Consider the following 13,356-nt stretch of genomic DNA (forward strand, 5'->3'; position numbering starts at 1 on the left):
AAACTAATAATCTGGGAGTTCTACCAAAGAATGGTAATGACAGGTTGATACAATTTGGAAGCTTGAGGCCCTGGCTCATTAATTACAGAGTTTATCAAAAAAAAAAAGGAGTTACAATATTCCTGATTTATCAAAATAATAAGTGTGTTACAATGAGAACTCCGAAAAATGGTATCCGTGTTAGCCTGCTGCTAACAATAACCCATGACTACAAGGGTAGAAAATTAATAAACGTCACCTGTTATCTATCACGAGGGATAGTAAGGTCTAAGATTATTACACAAGAGACTCACATTGAAAAGTCAAAAAATCATGAGACATATTCCACATGTGGAGAGCATGAGTCCTCATGGACTATGACATTGGTGCCATATTTTCATATGTGTCATGATGGGTCCTAAAGTGTTGATCACTCTCATTCTCAGGATCATTAAGGCAATCTCTTTTAGACAATTATGTGACCAAGGTTGTCTATTTATATATGAATATGATTTTGCAAAAGTACAAAAAACTTTAAGTGGTTGTAAGGTAGTTAGGCACATTTTGGTAGTCATTACCTTCTTTTTTTTAATAGGTTCATCGACATGTTTTTCTTATGAAGTGTTTATGCTATGGGAATTTCAAATGTTTATCTCCTCAATCATAACTACTTGTGGAGAATAACTTATGATGTTTACAAAGATTCTAATTAAGCGATAGGATGAACCTAATGAAGATTTCAATTGTGAGAAAATTAGGAAATTAAGAAATGAACTCTTGTTTTTGTTTTTGAGGACAAAAACTATTCTCCAAGGGGGAGTAGGGTAAGGGAAGGGTCCTACGGTGACTATGAGGGCAAGGACTATCAGGCATGTATGCTAGGTGGAACTCTATAAGAGAGCACGGTTGGGAGGTTACTAGCATGCATGTCCCCATGAGTCCTTACACATAGTTATTTATATTACCCTTCATGGTCATGCAAGCTACATAGTACAACTCTGTAGAGGGATTTTATAGCTATGCTAAAATTGGTCTTGTTGCAAAAGTGCCCTCTTTGTTACTTATTCGAAGCCTTTACTTTGAATGGCTGCTAGTGCACCATTGGATATCATAAGGACCAATCAAAGAGAAGAACATCATGCAAAAAACTTCAAGATGCCAATTGTAGACCTCCATGTGCAAGTTTATGCATGTATCCATAACTGTAGTGTGCATGATCATGAGGAGGGAATGCCTCTTTGCACACAATAATCAAACCAATGCATAGTCGTAAAATAATAACTAGCTACAAGGAACTATAAATTCATGAGTGTTGCTTGTGAGAGCAGTTTGGCTTGCATTCATTAGGTTTGCCCTTGCCTGTGCCTATGTCCTTGATACCAGGGTTTTTTCAACTCTTTAAGCAATTTCAATTTTACAAAATATTGGGGATACTACGTAGTTTTTATTTTATGTAGAGCCAGTAGTACGAGTAGGAGTCATTTATGCCATTAGTAGTACCAATGCTTAAAAGAAAAATTACAATTAATCTCACCAAAATTTGAAGGTGAGAAAACATATAAAATTAGAAACATGGAGGGTTCCCAAATTTTAAGACAGAAACAATTTTTTTTTAGGTGTTGATGCAAGGAGAGCCCATGACTGGGGGACAAGTTCGACGGGGATATTCTCTTTGTTTAGATCAATCATCGACTCCTTGTCAAGATGATTGATCTTTGATTTAAGCATGCTCATATTGAATTCTATTGCTTTGGAGTTTTCATGGACCTCCAAGGGCATTGCTTGTATAGATTCTCCTATACGGTACTCTAGCTCTTCCTGATCTTTTAGAGTCTGTAATATGACAAACCAATTTGGATCTCTGGTCTTCTTGCTATCCACCTTCCTACTATCATTAAGCCTCATTTTATTGCTCATGGATTTTCTAGATTATTCTTTGTTCATAGATTTACTTCCTTTGAGGGGAGAAGGGGCAATGTTTTGCTCAAGGGTAGGGGGAGAGGTCAATGAGATGTCCAAAAACATGGCACACAGAACAAGCATGTGAGAGCTATTTATCCACCACATTTTTCTCAAAACCTTGCCTTCCATTGATGAAGATGTCAATGGCCATTGGGAGCTTAGAGAAGTCCTCCTGATAACATACTTGGAGAGGTCCATCTCCACTACTGATGATCATGCTGTGTGCAACCAGAGGATATGCATCTACACTCCGTGATTGGGCATGCACGGTCTACGAATAGACTCACAAAAGTGCCAGATCACTGCTAATCTAGACTTGAATGGACTGACTGAACCCTGATCATGTTGTAGCTTGTCCATGGACACATAGGGTTGGATGTGTCACGTGACATCCCCTCCTTTTCAAAGTGAGGTACTGGTACCGAACTGTATGGCGCCGAGGGAGATCGCCAATAGCATCCGGAATCCTGGAAGGGACTCTTTGCCGGCCCACTCTAATGTGCGGGTCGAGCGGTACTTGAACTTCATAAAGGTCTGCAACGCTTGCTTCTTTGGGTCGCGCCGAAAGCGACACAAAGTCTTCTGTGGCTCCTTCCTTACTTCAACTTCGTCTAGAGACCTGCTTCAAGAATCTCCATGGCTGAAAATTTCTGAAACCATCTCCAACACAAAAACATGAACATACCCATTCCATGTAAAGTGAAGGGAAAAAATCTTGTCTTCTCTAAAGACTGAGTATGCAATGTAGATGAACATAGAGACGGAGTGACAACCCGTTCATCAAACACATGCAAACAATGAGATCGAATCTTTTCTGTTGAAAGGCAAGATTTGGGAACTTCATCCATATGGGTATCTTGGGAGGACAGAGACCTTAGGTTCTAAAGAAGAATAGAGGAGAGCATGCACTCAAGAAATCGAGCACCATTTTTTAATTCCCTCAAAACCAACAGGTAATTTTTCTTAGGAAAAGAGTGTATGCTTTCAAGCTCGGCCCGTCGAGAACATTATTTAGTTCTTATCCATTGTTCACAAAGTTAGCCCGAGGTTGAGGTCCTACTAAATAAGAACCTTACCGCTACCCTAAAATCCAAATCAACTTCAAGATTTTGCATGTGGACAAAAAAAAATGTGATGAAAGGTGTACCTCTAGGACATGATGCACGACCTGCCTAGCAGCCCCAAGGCCCCTTGGTATAGAAGGTCTTTGGAGGATAGATTGGAGGCCCCATTGGGAGGGACATGAGGAGGGAATGGACATGTGCTTGGATGGCCTTGGTTATCCTGTGTCCCACCATGGTTGATAATTGGCCTTGCTTTCTATTGATAGGCATGTGCTAGTATTTTTGCCCGCTCAAGGAAGGGGGGATGGGGGAGGGCTGATGCCAAGAGAAGAAGACAGAGAAAATGGAACATTGGATTGAATGAGTGAAGGGTGGGGGAGGTTATTACCCACAACTCAAGCATTGAATGGAAGATCATGATGACCAGGAAGGGAGGGGGGGGGGGGGGGGGGGGGGGGGGGGGAACTCGAGGAGGGACATCCCTTCCTACATAGATGAGACAGGATAGGGCACATAGTCTCTCTTTTAGGAAGGAGAACTAGAAGCGGAAGAATTTCATATATGTTAATATTATGTCATATATCATTAAATGTCTTAGGTAGAAATTTCCATTGATGTCATAGTAGACAGGCATTGGTGTACAAACATTCAACAAATCTCATTGATGAGAGAGCCCACAAGAACATCTCAAATTGTAGTTCTATCATCTTGTATTTAGGGAGAACCAATCTTTCTATGAAGAGATAAAAAAAATTTAATGTCGCTGGAGATGTTAACTAGAGTGCTTTGTTAGCCGGATTTGTATTGAATTGAAGTGAGTCCGAGGGTAAGAGAAAACAAGAACGTAGAAGAGAAAATTAGAGAGAGAGAGAGAGAGAGAGAGAGAGAGAGAGAGAGCTTGTGCTTTGTTTTCCACAAATCCTAGAGAGATGCCTTCACTTCCCATCTGGATTCTGCCTGCGACAATCAATAAAGCGCGACACAGCCGAATGCCTTCAAGATGCCTACATAGGTGATTGCATCTGGAGAGAGGCCCTTCGCTTCACATCTGTTGAAAACAGACTAGAGCTTTTTTCCCTTGTCCCTATTGGGAAAATCTTGCGATCAGTGCATTCCAAGAGTCCACACTCTCGACAGCGAGCTTTCTCGCCTTGCTTCTCTAGTACGTATCCCACAACTAGTGCATTCCAAGCATTTGCATCCGCTGAAAACAGCCTAGAGATTTATGGATCTGCTCTTGTTATGCACATCCCACATTCAATGCATTCCAAGATGTGACATTTCAGACAGGAAGCTCCTTAAGCAATTTTTTGTGCTTTCTCAAGTGCACCACATTGGGCATACATATCGACCAAGGTAGTGCCAAGCACGAAATCTTTCTAGCCCTGCTCTTGTTGTGCGTAGAGCCACATGCCTTCAAGATGCATGTGCAGGTGATTGCATCTGGTGAGAACTATCTAGAGCATCCTAAAATCACTACATTCCAAGAGTCCACACTCCGGACTCTAGCACTACTATTGTTGTGCACATCCCCAATCAGTGCATTCCAAGAGGCGACATTCCAGACAAGAAGCTCCCGAAGCACTTTTTGTGCTTTTTGAAGTGCACCACATTTGGCATACATATCAACCAACACAATGCCAAGCACGACATCTTTCTCAAGCACATAAGATTTGACATACATAACAACCAAGATAGTGCCAATCATGACAACGTTTTCCAACAGACTATGACAAACAAAATAATTGATTCTTGTGTCCATATCAGCATAGCATCTTTTTGTGTCCATATTGGGCATCTTGTGACACATGCCTTCAAGATGCATGCATAGGTGATTTCATAGGCTCTTCCGTGAATATACACCCCATTTGGCACATGCCCTGTAACAATAAGTGCATACCAAGAGACCACATCCCATCCCGATCCTGGAGGAAGCTCGACAAGAATGTGTCGTGCTTTCGCGACTGCACCAAATGCGACAAGCATGTCGACCAAAGCAGTTCCAAGCATAGAGTCTTTTTCCAAATTGTCATGGGCTATCTCGTGAAATTGCCTTTGGAGAGAGAGAGAGAGAGAGAGAGAGAGAGAGAGAGAGAGAGAGAAGAGAGAGAGAGAGAGAGAGAGGCTTGGACGGGAAGCGCGACACTCTGAAGCAGGGATCCAATCTGCACCAGCAAAGGGCATGAGAACCAACTAGATGGGAAGACAAAACAAATGCGTGCATGGCTTCTTTCTGCCCAGCGTGTTTGGTGTCGATCAGCCCCCCGGGGCACACTGCGTGCAGAAAAGGTGGAAGGCTGAGGTGAGAAGAAGCGGGGTAGGAGGTTGATCGGAGGCTGCACGAGGGCAACGTTGTTCCGGGAGAGCTTTTTTTTGCCTGCGTTAAAAAAAACTTGTGAATCATCCACGTGGACGAACGTGCTTCCAGATTTTTTATTGTGCCCATTACTTCGTTTGGGCTCCAATCTGCACCAGCAAAGGGCATTGAGAACCAACCAGATGGGCAGACAAAACAAATGCGTGCATGGCCTCTTTCTGCCCAGCATGCTTGGTGTCGGTCAGCCCCCCGGGGCACACTACATGCAGAAAAGGTGGATGGCTGAGGTATGCAGGAGAGGGGGCGGGAGGTTGATCGGAGGCTACGTGAGGGCAACGTTATTCCGGGAGAGATTTTTTTGCCTGCGTTAAAAAAATCTTGGGAATCAGCCACGTGGACGAACGTGCTTCCAAATTTGCAATTTTGTCCACTACGCTAACAAAGTAACAAGCCATTTTGAGAATTTCAAGAAATTATAATGGCTTTTTGCATGTTTTGGCAAAGTACCTACATATGATCTTTGAAAAATAATATATTTGCAGGAATTTGTACTAAATGCCATTTTTACCTAACGAGTGAAAAGAAAGAGCTATTGACATATGTGGGGTGATCCAAGTCTGATGAGCAATGTGTGCACGAGGACGGGGGAGAGGGGTTTTGCGTTCGTCGACAATGAGAGCAAGACGCACATGGATGAGGGGTCAAGAGCTTGTAGACATTTTCTTTTATATCAAAGGGGAGGAATAGCAACAAGAAAGCCACCCGAACGAGGTGGTTAGCGCAAAGGTTATCAACCGTGTGAATCTAAGTCCGGGCTTCAAGCTGATGGACAGTAGTTTTGATGCTTCCTGTGTTCCTACGAGTAGATACAAGAACAAATCTAGGAAGATTCATCCAATAAAATATGCAAGTTGCCAGCATGTCTCATATGTTTCTACAATTTTCACGAAGTAGGTGCTACCCGTTTTAAAAAATACCAAAATTAAATGGAATGTTGGGATATTCTTTGCAACTTGACCCATTAGTGTTAATCTAACCCCACTATCACAAAATGCATACAAATTATGTTGATGAATTTAAGGGTGCCACGAGGAGATACTTAACAAACAACACTTGATTTTTTGTCAATGTTTGGCTGCAATAGTGCTAGATGCGTGGACCAATTGCCAAAAAAAACCATTTTTCAGCATAATAGTGATTTGCCCAAAGGGCACAATGTTTTTAGAGTCAATTGATACCTCTTCAAAAGAGAAAACAATTAACTTTTTCACAAAGGTGTATGAACATGCCATCCATCTTGTAGGGGGGTCCCAAAATGTCATAGAAATTGTGACCAACAATGCCTCAAACTACAAGGGTGCAAGCTTGACCATTTGAAAATGTCGTGGTATTTAGTCAATACTATGCATGATGGAGGGGATGGTTATATTGTCTTCTGGGTGACTACCATGGGTCTATACCTTACAGTTTCCTTTAATGGGTGAATCTGGGCTTATCCTAGATTCATCTAGGTATATTTAAAAAGCAGCTTGTTCACAACGCTCCCATTTTTTGTTTCTCAATTTCATCTATGGTTTATCCTTCTCCTACATATAAGTGCACTCTAAAAGAAAATCTTAGTTCTATTGTAATGAAGTTACTTTTTGGTAACACATAGTTGGTAAGATGTAACAGGAACGTGGAGGGCTTGTGCAACCAACAAAGGGATTTCTAGAATCTAACTTTGTTTGGTTTGTTTGTTTGCTTATTTAGAATAGACATGGCAAAGAGTAGCAGCTCAATTGAGATATTACGCTTGAGACAAGTGCTGATATTTGCTCTATTAGCAAGGGTTTTTTTGTTTGCTTTGATACTGCTGTGGAGAGTCCTAGGTCACCAGTACCGTTGCTCACATGGGTACCATGTGCACCCTATACATTGAATCTACTCTTGAAAGACATTGGAAAAATGAAACTTTTAAAGCAGGTTTTGCTAGATATTAATCATGTGGTGAAATTTATCATGGAGCATTAGTTCACCTATGCCCAATTTCATGTCGAGCCACCTAGCAAGGCCCTCTAAATATTTTGTGGCGCTTGCTTTGTAATGGTATACTATATTTTGAATGATTTATAGAGTATTAAAGGAGCATTGATAGAGACTGGCACCAACCAAAGATAGGAAGGATGGCTCTCAATGTATCCAAGTTATCAAGCCACTCCACAAAGATGTGTGTCTCTTGTCCAATCATTGGTTTTTTAGTGTAATATAGAGAAGATACGTGTTATGAGCAAGGATTATGTGGAGCTCCTAAGGATTGTTGACACTAAAAAAATTGTAAATGGCAAGGTGTACTAGTTAATGTTTGAAGATAGACAAACAAAAGAATCTAACCAATTTACTGCTAGAGAAAAGGTGTACTAGTTGATGTCTAATGCTAGTAGAATTTAACAAATTTAATGCTAGAGAAAAGGCACAAGTGGCAAGGGATACAGAAATACATTAGGCACAAATGCATGCATGTTTGTATGGGGTGGTATTTGTTTTGGATCCCAAATTTTGACTACATAGTTAGAGCTCTAACAAAGAGGTCATGGGAGACTTCAAAAAGATATTATGCAAACAGTTGCTCACAACATGTGATGAGGGTAGAGAGAATTATTATGCTAATAGAGAAGGAATAGAGAAAGTAGCTTCAAAGATCCATGGCACATTGAAGCAATCAAGAAGAACTCAACTCTAGTTTGGCAAAAAGAATATGGGGAGACAAACTGGAAGTCTAGCTTGTGACCACTTGAGTGCTATCAATTGCTACCTCTTATGGCAGTTGAAATGCAATTGTTTTGCCTATGATTTCATTCACTCAACCATAGGAGTCATCTTACTTGCGAGTGTGTCAAAGATATCCAATATGTTTTTTGCAACATGTGTTTAATTCAAGCTCCATTATCAATTGAAGCAAAGTAAGTGCATGACCACTTCAACCCACAATTCCACCGACCACAGACACATGAAAGCATTGCCTCAAAACCAGTGGATAATGATGAAATGGCATCAAAGAATTTTGACCAAGATGAGATCAATGATCTAGTGCCTGTGATTGATGGGTGTCAAGAGTTACATACCCTAAAATTTGTATGATGTGCTCCTACTTTTCAAATAAAATGTTGAGCACTCTTTGACTTATTAAATCTTCAAATGAATTAGTGCACACATATACAGATTCTCAATTGAAAAAATTGAAGTCTAATAGAAGAAAAGGCACAAGATAAAGGATAAGATAAAGATATGAAGGTGATTATTATGAATCCCACCTCATTTGATTAAGCACACCATCTAGAAGTCCACATACTTGATTGTCAAATTGAATGTGGCCGTTGTCTGCAAAGGCATGACACAGTGGGCAGATCCAATTTGGAAATCAAGTATGACTTCCTACAAGCACAGATGGTGTACTTGGATAATGAGGTGAGCTTAACTAAATAATGAGCAAGCCACAATAATATTATGTTGGGTAATGATCAAGAGAGCTTCAGAAGGGCTCTCATACAACTACTATCTAGACAAGTTTGGGCTCTTGCAAACCTAAATTTAAATGTTGAGCATTATTTTTGTTGAATCTTCAAATTAAGTACAGAGACTTGCTAAATTGATTTATCCATTTATACAATTGTGAGAGTGAGTTTGCTCCATAGAGCACAAGTACTTTGTTATGCTCATACTAGAGGTTGATGAGTTGATGCTAGGATACATGGTTCCACATATGGATGAGAGGGACATAGCCATCCTAGTGTCGGCCACCATGACACATCCATATGTGATGAGTAGTCCTAATGATGAAGTGCATGTAGGGTTTCTTGCTTTAGTTTCAACTAATGAAAACATTTTTCTTAAGTGGATCCAGAAGAGGATATTCCGAGATCAAGTGGACAGTCAGGAAGCATGTGTTTTGGCGAGGGTCTTTGACTAGATAGATTTAGTTAGGATTTGTAGTATTAGTTGTAGATTAGAGTAGTTGTTGGTGGTCCAGTGATTTGTGAGGTGATAAAAGTGTTACTAGCTCGTGTATGGCAGTGAAGCATTTTTCTACTCATAAATGCAAAACCCCATATGATGACTAGGAGTAGCTTTAGGTAAGTGATTTGATTTTGATCTAGAGCTATTCATCACTGAATTACTTGCTGAAGTGCTTGTTCGCATTTAAAATCACGAAAAGGTCTGATTTTGAGGGTAAAAATGTAATAAACAGGTTTCTGTCAACATTTTTTCATGATTGATTGATGACGTGCATATAAGAGGACATTTGCACGAGGTTTGTGAAGAAAAACTAAAATTATAAAAACTTGGACATCACACACGTATGATGTCTCAAGAGGCATCTAGGGACAAAATCTGACTGCACCAGAGTATTCAAAAGGGGTGTTTTACCCTAAGTGCACCTTGAGACTAGGGTTTTGATCAACCCTTGGTACCCAAAAGACAAAAGACAGTGTGAGAAACAGAAAAAAGAGAAAAAATGTGTTTTTAAGCATATTTTTGCATGAAAATTGGGAAAAGTGCTTGAAAACTAGTACTGGAGACTTGGGGATGCTTGTGACTAACTTCAGGCCAAAAATTCATCAGCAAACATCATACGCATATGATGTTTGAAGGGTAATTCTGACAGCCAAAAAGAACTTTTGACTTTACACCCATATTTTGTATGTTGTGTTGAGGACATACACCAGATTTCATTTTATTTGGACATATAGAGTGATAATTGAGGGGATTTTACTTTTTCGAGGGATTTTCTTGTCAAAAAGTGGTAAATTTGTGCAATTTTGATATCCAAATTTTGTTGTGAGCACATGTGCATGTTGTACATACCAAGAAGCACTGGGATAGAAATAAAAGTCCATTCTGACCAAATAGACATCATACGCGTATGATATCCTAGACGCCAAATTTGAGGACAAAAGATACATCTGAGTGCACCCTTGTGATCTAGAGCGGTTAAGAAGAAAATATGAAAAATCCCATTGAATTTAAAGCATTTTTGGGCTTGTAAAGACCATAAGATGGATCTAGGCAAAGTGAATCCTTAAATTGATCATATCTTGCACAAAAGTGTTGAAATTAATTCTGAAAGCTGTTGTGAGTTGCTTGTGAGGTGGGAGACATTTATAGTGAATTTCACTTCAATTTCGCCAGTTAGACATCATACGTGTATAATGTCTAAAGGGAAATTTTAAGGACCAAAGTTGACATCAGAGCATACCACGGTGTATAGCACCCCAAACAAGCTTAGATACCAAGTTTGTGCTAATTCTGAGCACATAGACATCATATGTGCATGATGTCTCAAGTCAAGATTTGAAGGTCCAATTGCATTTTTTTACCACATAGGAGGTTTGGAAATGATGTGTTAAGCTTGTTTGCAAAAATTCATCTCATTTGGATACATATCTTTGAATCTAAGGAGATTTTTGAAGATCTAAGAAGGTAAAGGTGAAAAAGTAGTGATTTTGAGCTCGCACAAGTTGGGTGGAGTGCTCGCCCGTGCGATGTGATTGGATTATGGTTTATGGTTTTGAGGCTGGATCATGAAGTGATTTGGATGGTTTATGGTAGATGTGTAAGGATAGAGACCCTGTACAGTCTAACTGCTTGGAAAAGATTGTTTGTGCATCTGGGAAGTGCTATTGTGATTGGACTCATGTGTTATGTTTCTCATGGCAACATCACTACAAGACTAGGATCACCTACATCACTTACCCTTAGACAAAAGGGTTGTTGACCTGGGGCTTTGCTGGATCGGGGGTGTTGCCTAGGTCTTCTTCTTTTTGTTCGGCTCATCTACACGGTTAGCGCGTCGGCGTTTGAATGACCTACACGGCTAACAGGTCGAGGATTTTTCCTTGGCTTTGCCTAAACCTCCGGTGTTGGGCATTGAAGAGGCGTGGCGCCTAAACTGATATGGTTGGTGTTGATACCCTACCACCTAGTGGTACTTGGGATCCTTTCATAGCGCGGGTTCATGGAGGGAGGCGAAGCGGCCTCAGCCTATGTCTGGCTCAGGTAGGTTGGAGGTGTTCTAGCTCACTCCCACCGGTGAAGTGGAAATCTGTAGTAGAGTGGAAGTGGATGGGTGGATCGGTAGATCCCTACACAGGGTCCGGTGCTCAGCTAGTTATTTCGTCTTTTTTTTTTTTGATGTTATGGTATACCCAGATTTTGTCATTGCATTAATACATGGTTGTCTGTTCCATTTAGATGGGCATTTAAAGATTCTCTGTTGTCATCTTCTCATGTCTCTATGCACTCTATTTCACCCTCCACTATATTCTCTCTCTCTCTCTCTCTCTCTCTCTCTCTCTCTCTCTCTCTCTCTCTCTGTGCAACGCGGTGTACACATATATTCACCCTCCACAATGTTATATTTTTCTTGAGTACGCTTTCATTCATAACACCCATTCAAGGGTAGCACTAGTCGCTAGGTACCTCTAGATGCAGTCCGGCTTATGGCCTAAACTCCATGCTTGGTAGGACGTTGAGAACTCCTTCCCTATGCAAATGCTTCCTCAACTCTGATGTATCATGAAATTGTATAAAAGTGTAAATTGTATAGTTTGTGCATAGACCCTTGGGGAGCCGTATCTCTTAGATGGTATCAGAGCCAATGCTTAAGGTTACGGAGATAGCCTAAAGCGTGATACTAGTTGGTTTAGTTATACATCGTGTACGCTTCATGCCTGCTGTTTGAGAAAGAACATTGTATTCATGATGCATCTATAAGTGACATTGGTTGGTGATACTTATTTGACTTGTCTTCTTGAGTGGGAGTGTTTGGTTTGAGTTATGGTTGAAGTGTTCAAACAACATCATTTTAATATCTTTGAGTGTTTCTTTTTGTAGTAAAAAATGGATCCCAGAGTGACGTCTGAATGCTTTAGCTAGGGGAATGAGGTTTTGGCCATAGTGTTCAACAATATGGCGACATGGTTGTACAAGGATGAACGGGAACTCTTTTACTTAGAAATCGGGACCAAAATGTTTGGCATACCAGGAAGCACAACTTGTTGGAAGAGTGTTGACCGTAGTTACCTTACCCGTCACCAGGAACCTTTCCGTCAATTCTTCATTTATATTGACGACAGTCGATGAGATTGGTTTGCCAACCTCATACTACTTCAACTCAATATGGATAGGCCTAGAAGACATGTTCTATTACACAATGCGTTCCCAAATGTTAAGAATTGCCGAAGTTGCTAAGAAGTTTGAAGCTCTTGCAGCTATCATAGGAAAAGAAAAGTTGGAAGATAACTACAGACCACGTTCTCACGTGGGAGGTCTGAGGGAATATCTTGGTATGAGAGTTAAAAGAATATTTAGAGAATTAGCTGCAAGACACCCATAATATTGTAATGAAATCATAAAAATCAAATTTTGATGAATAAAAGAAGCGTAGGCTCAGTTTTGGTTCAGATATGTACTAAGTTTTCTCTCTCTCATTGTCTTGTTTAGATGGAATTTCTTAATTGTCTAGATGAACTCTTGAGTGACTTTGCACAAAGAGTCTATTTGAGTTATGCGATTGGATTCAGTCTCCATTGGGAAATTGAAGTGGTTCAAATTTCAAAGGGGACTAGAGGTTATTTACCCAACACTTACGTAGCATGGGAGTTATATATTGAAGCTCAGCCTGAACAAACACAAGTGCCTGATAGGTTTATGACCAACCCATAGCGTTGGGTGAAGGAAAAGATCCAAGAAGGTGATGTTAAAGTGCAAGGATATGTTCTTTATCTTAACTTATGCTCTCTTTTGGATATATCAAGTCATGAACTCATACTTAGTAAGAAGGTCCTTATGTTAAACCAAAGATACGGCTTTTGTGAGAAGGTCATAATTAGAGTGTGAAAAAAGGCAAATGGTGGAAACCAATTCTATTATGTACCCCAGGATTGGTTTAATAGAGTCTATGGACCTATTCTCAAATACAACCCTCACAATGTTACCATTACTTTTGATAACTACGAGAAACCAAGGTGCATTGGTGACTTTGCCTGAGCACAA

The sequence above is a fragment of the Adiantum capillus-veneris genome, chromosome 20, assembly GCF_014529385.1.
Source record: "Adiantum capillus-veneris isolate H3 chromosome 20, ASM1452938v2, whole genome shotgun sequence".
In the NCBI taxonomy this organism is placed as follows: domain Eukaryota; kingdom Viridiplantae; phylum Streptophyta; class Polypodiopsida; order Polypodiales; family Pteridaceae; genus Adiantum; species Adiantum capillus-veneris.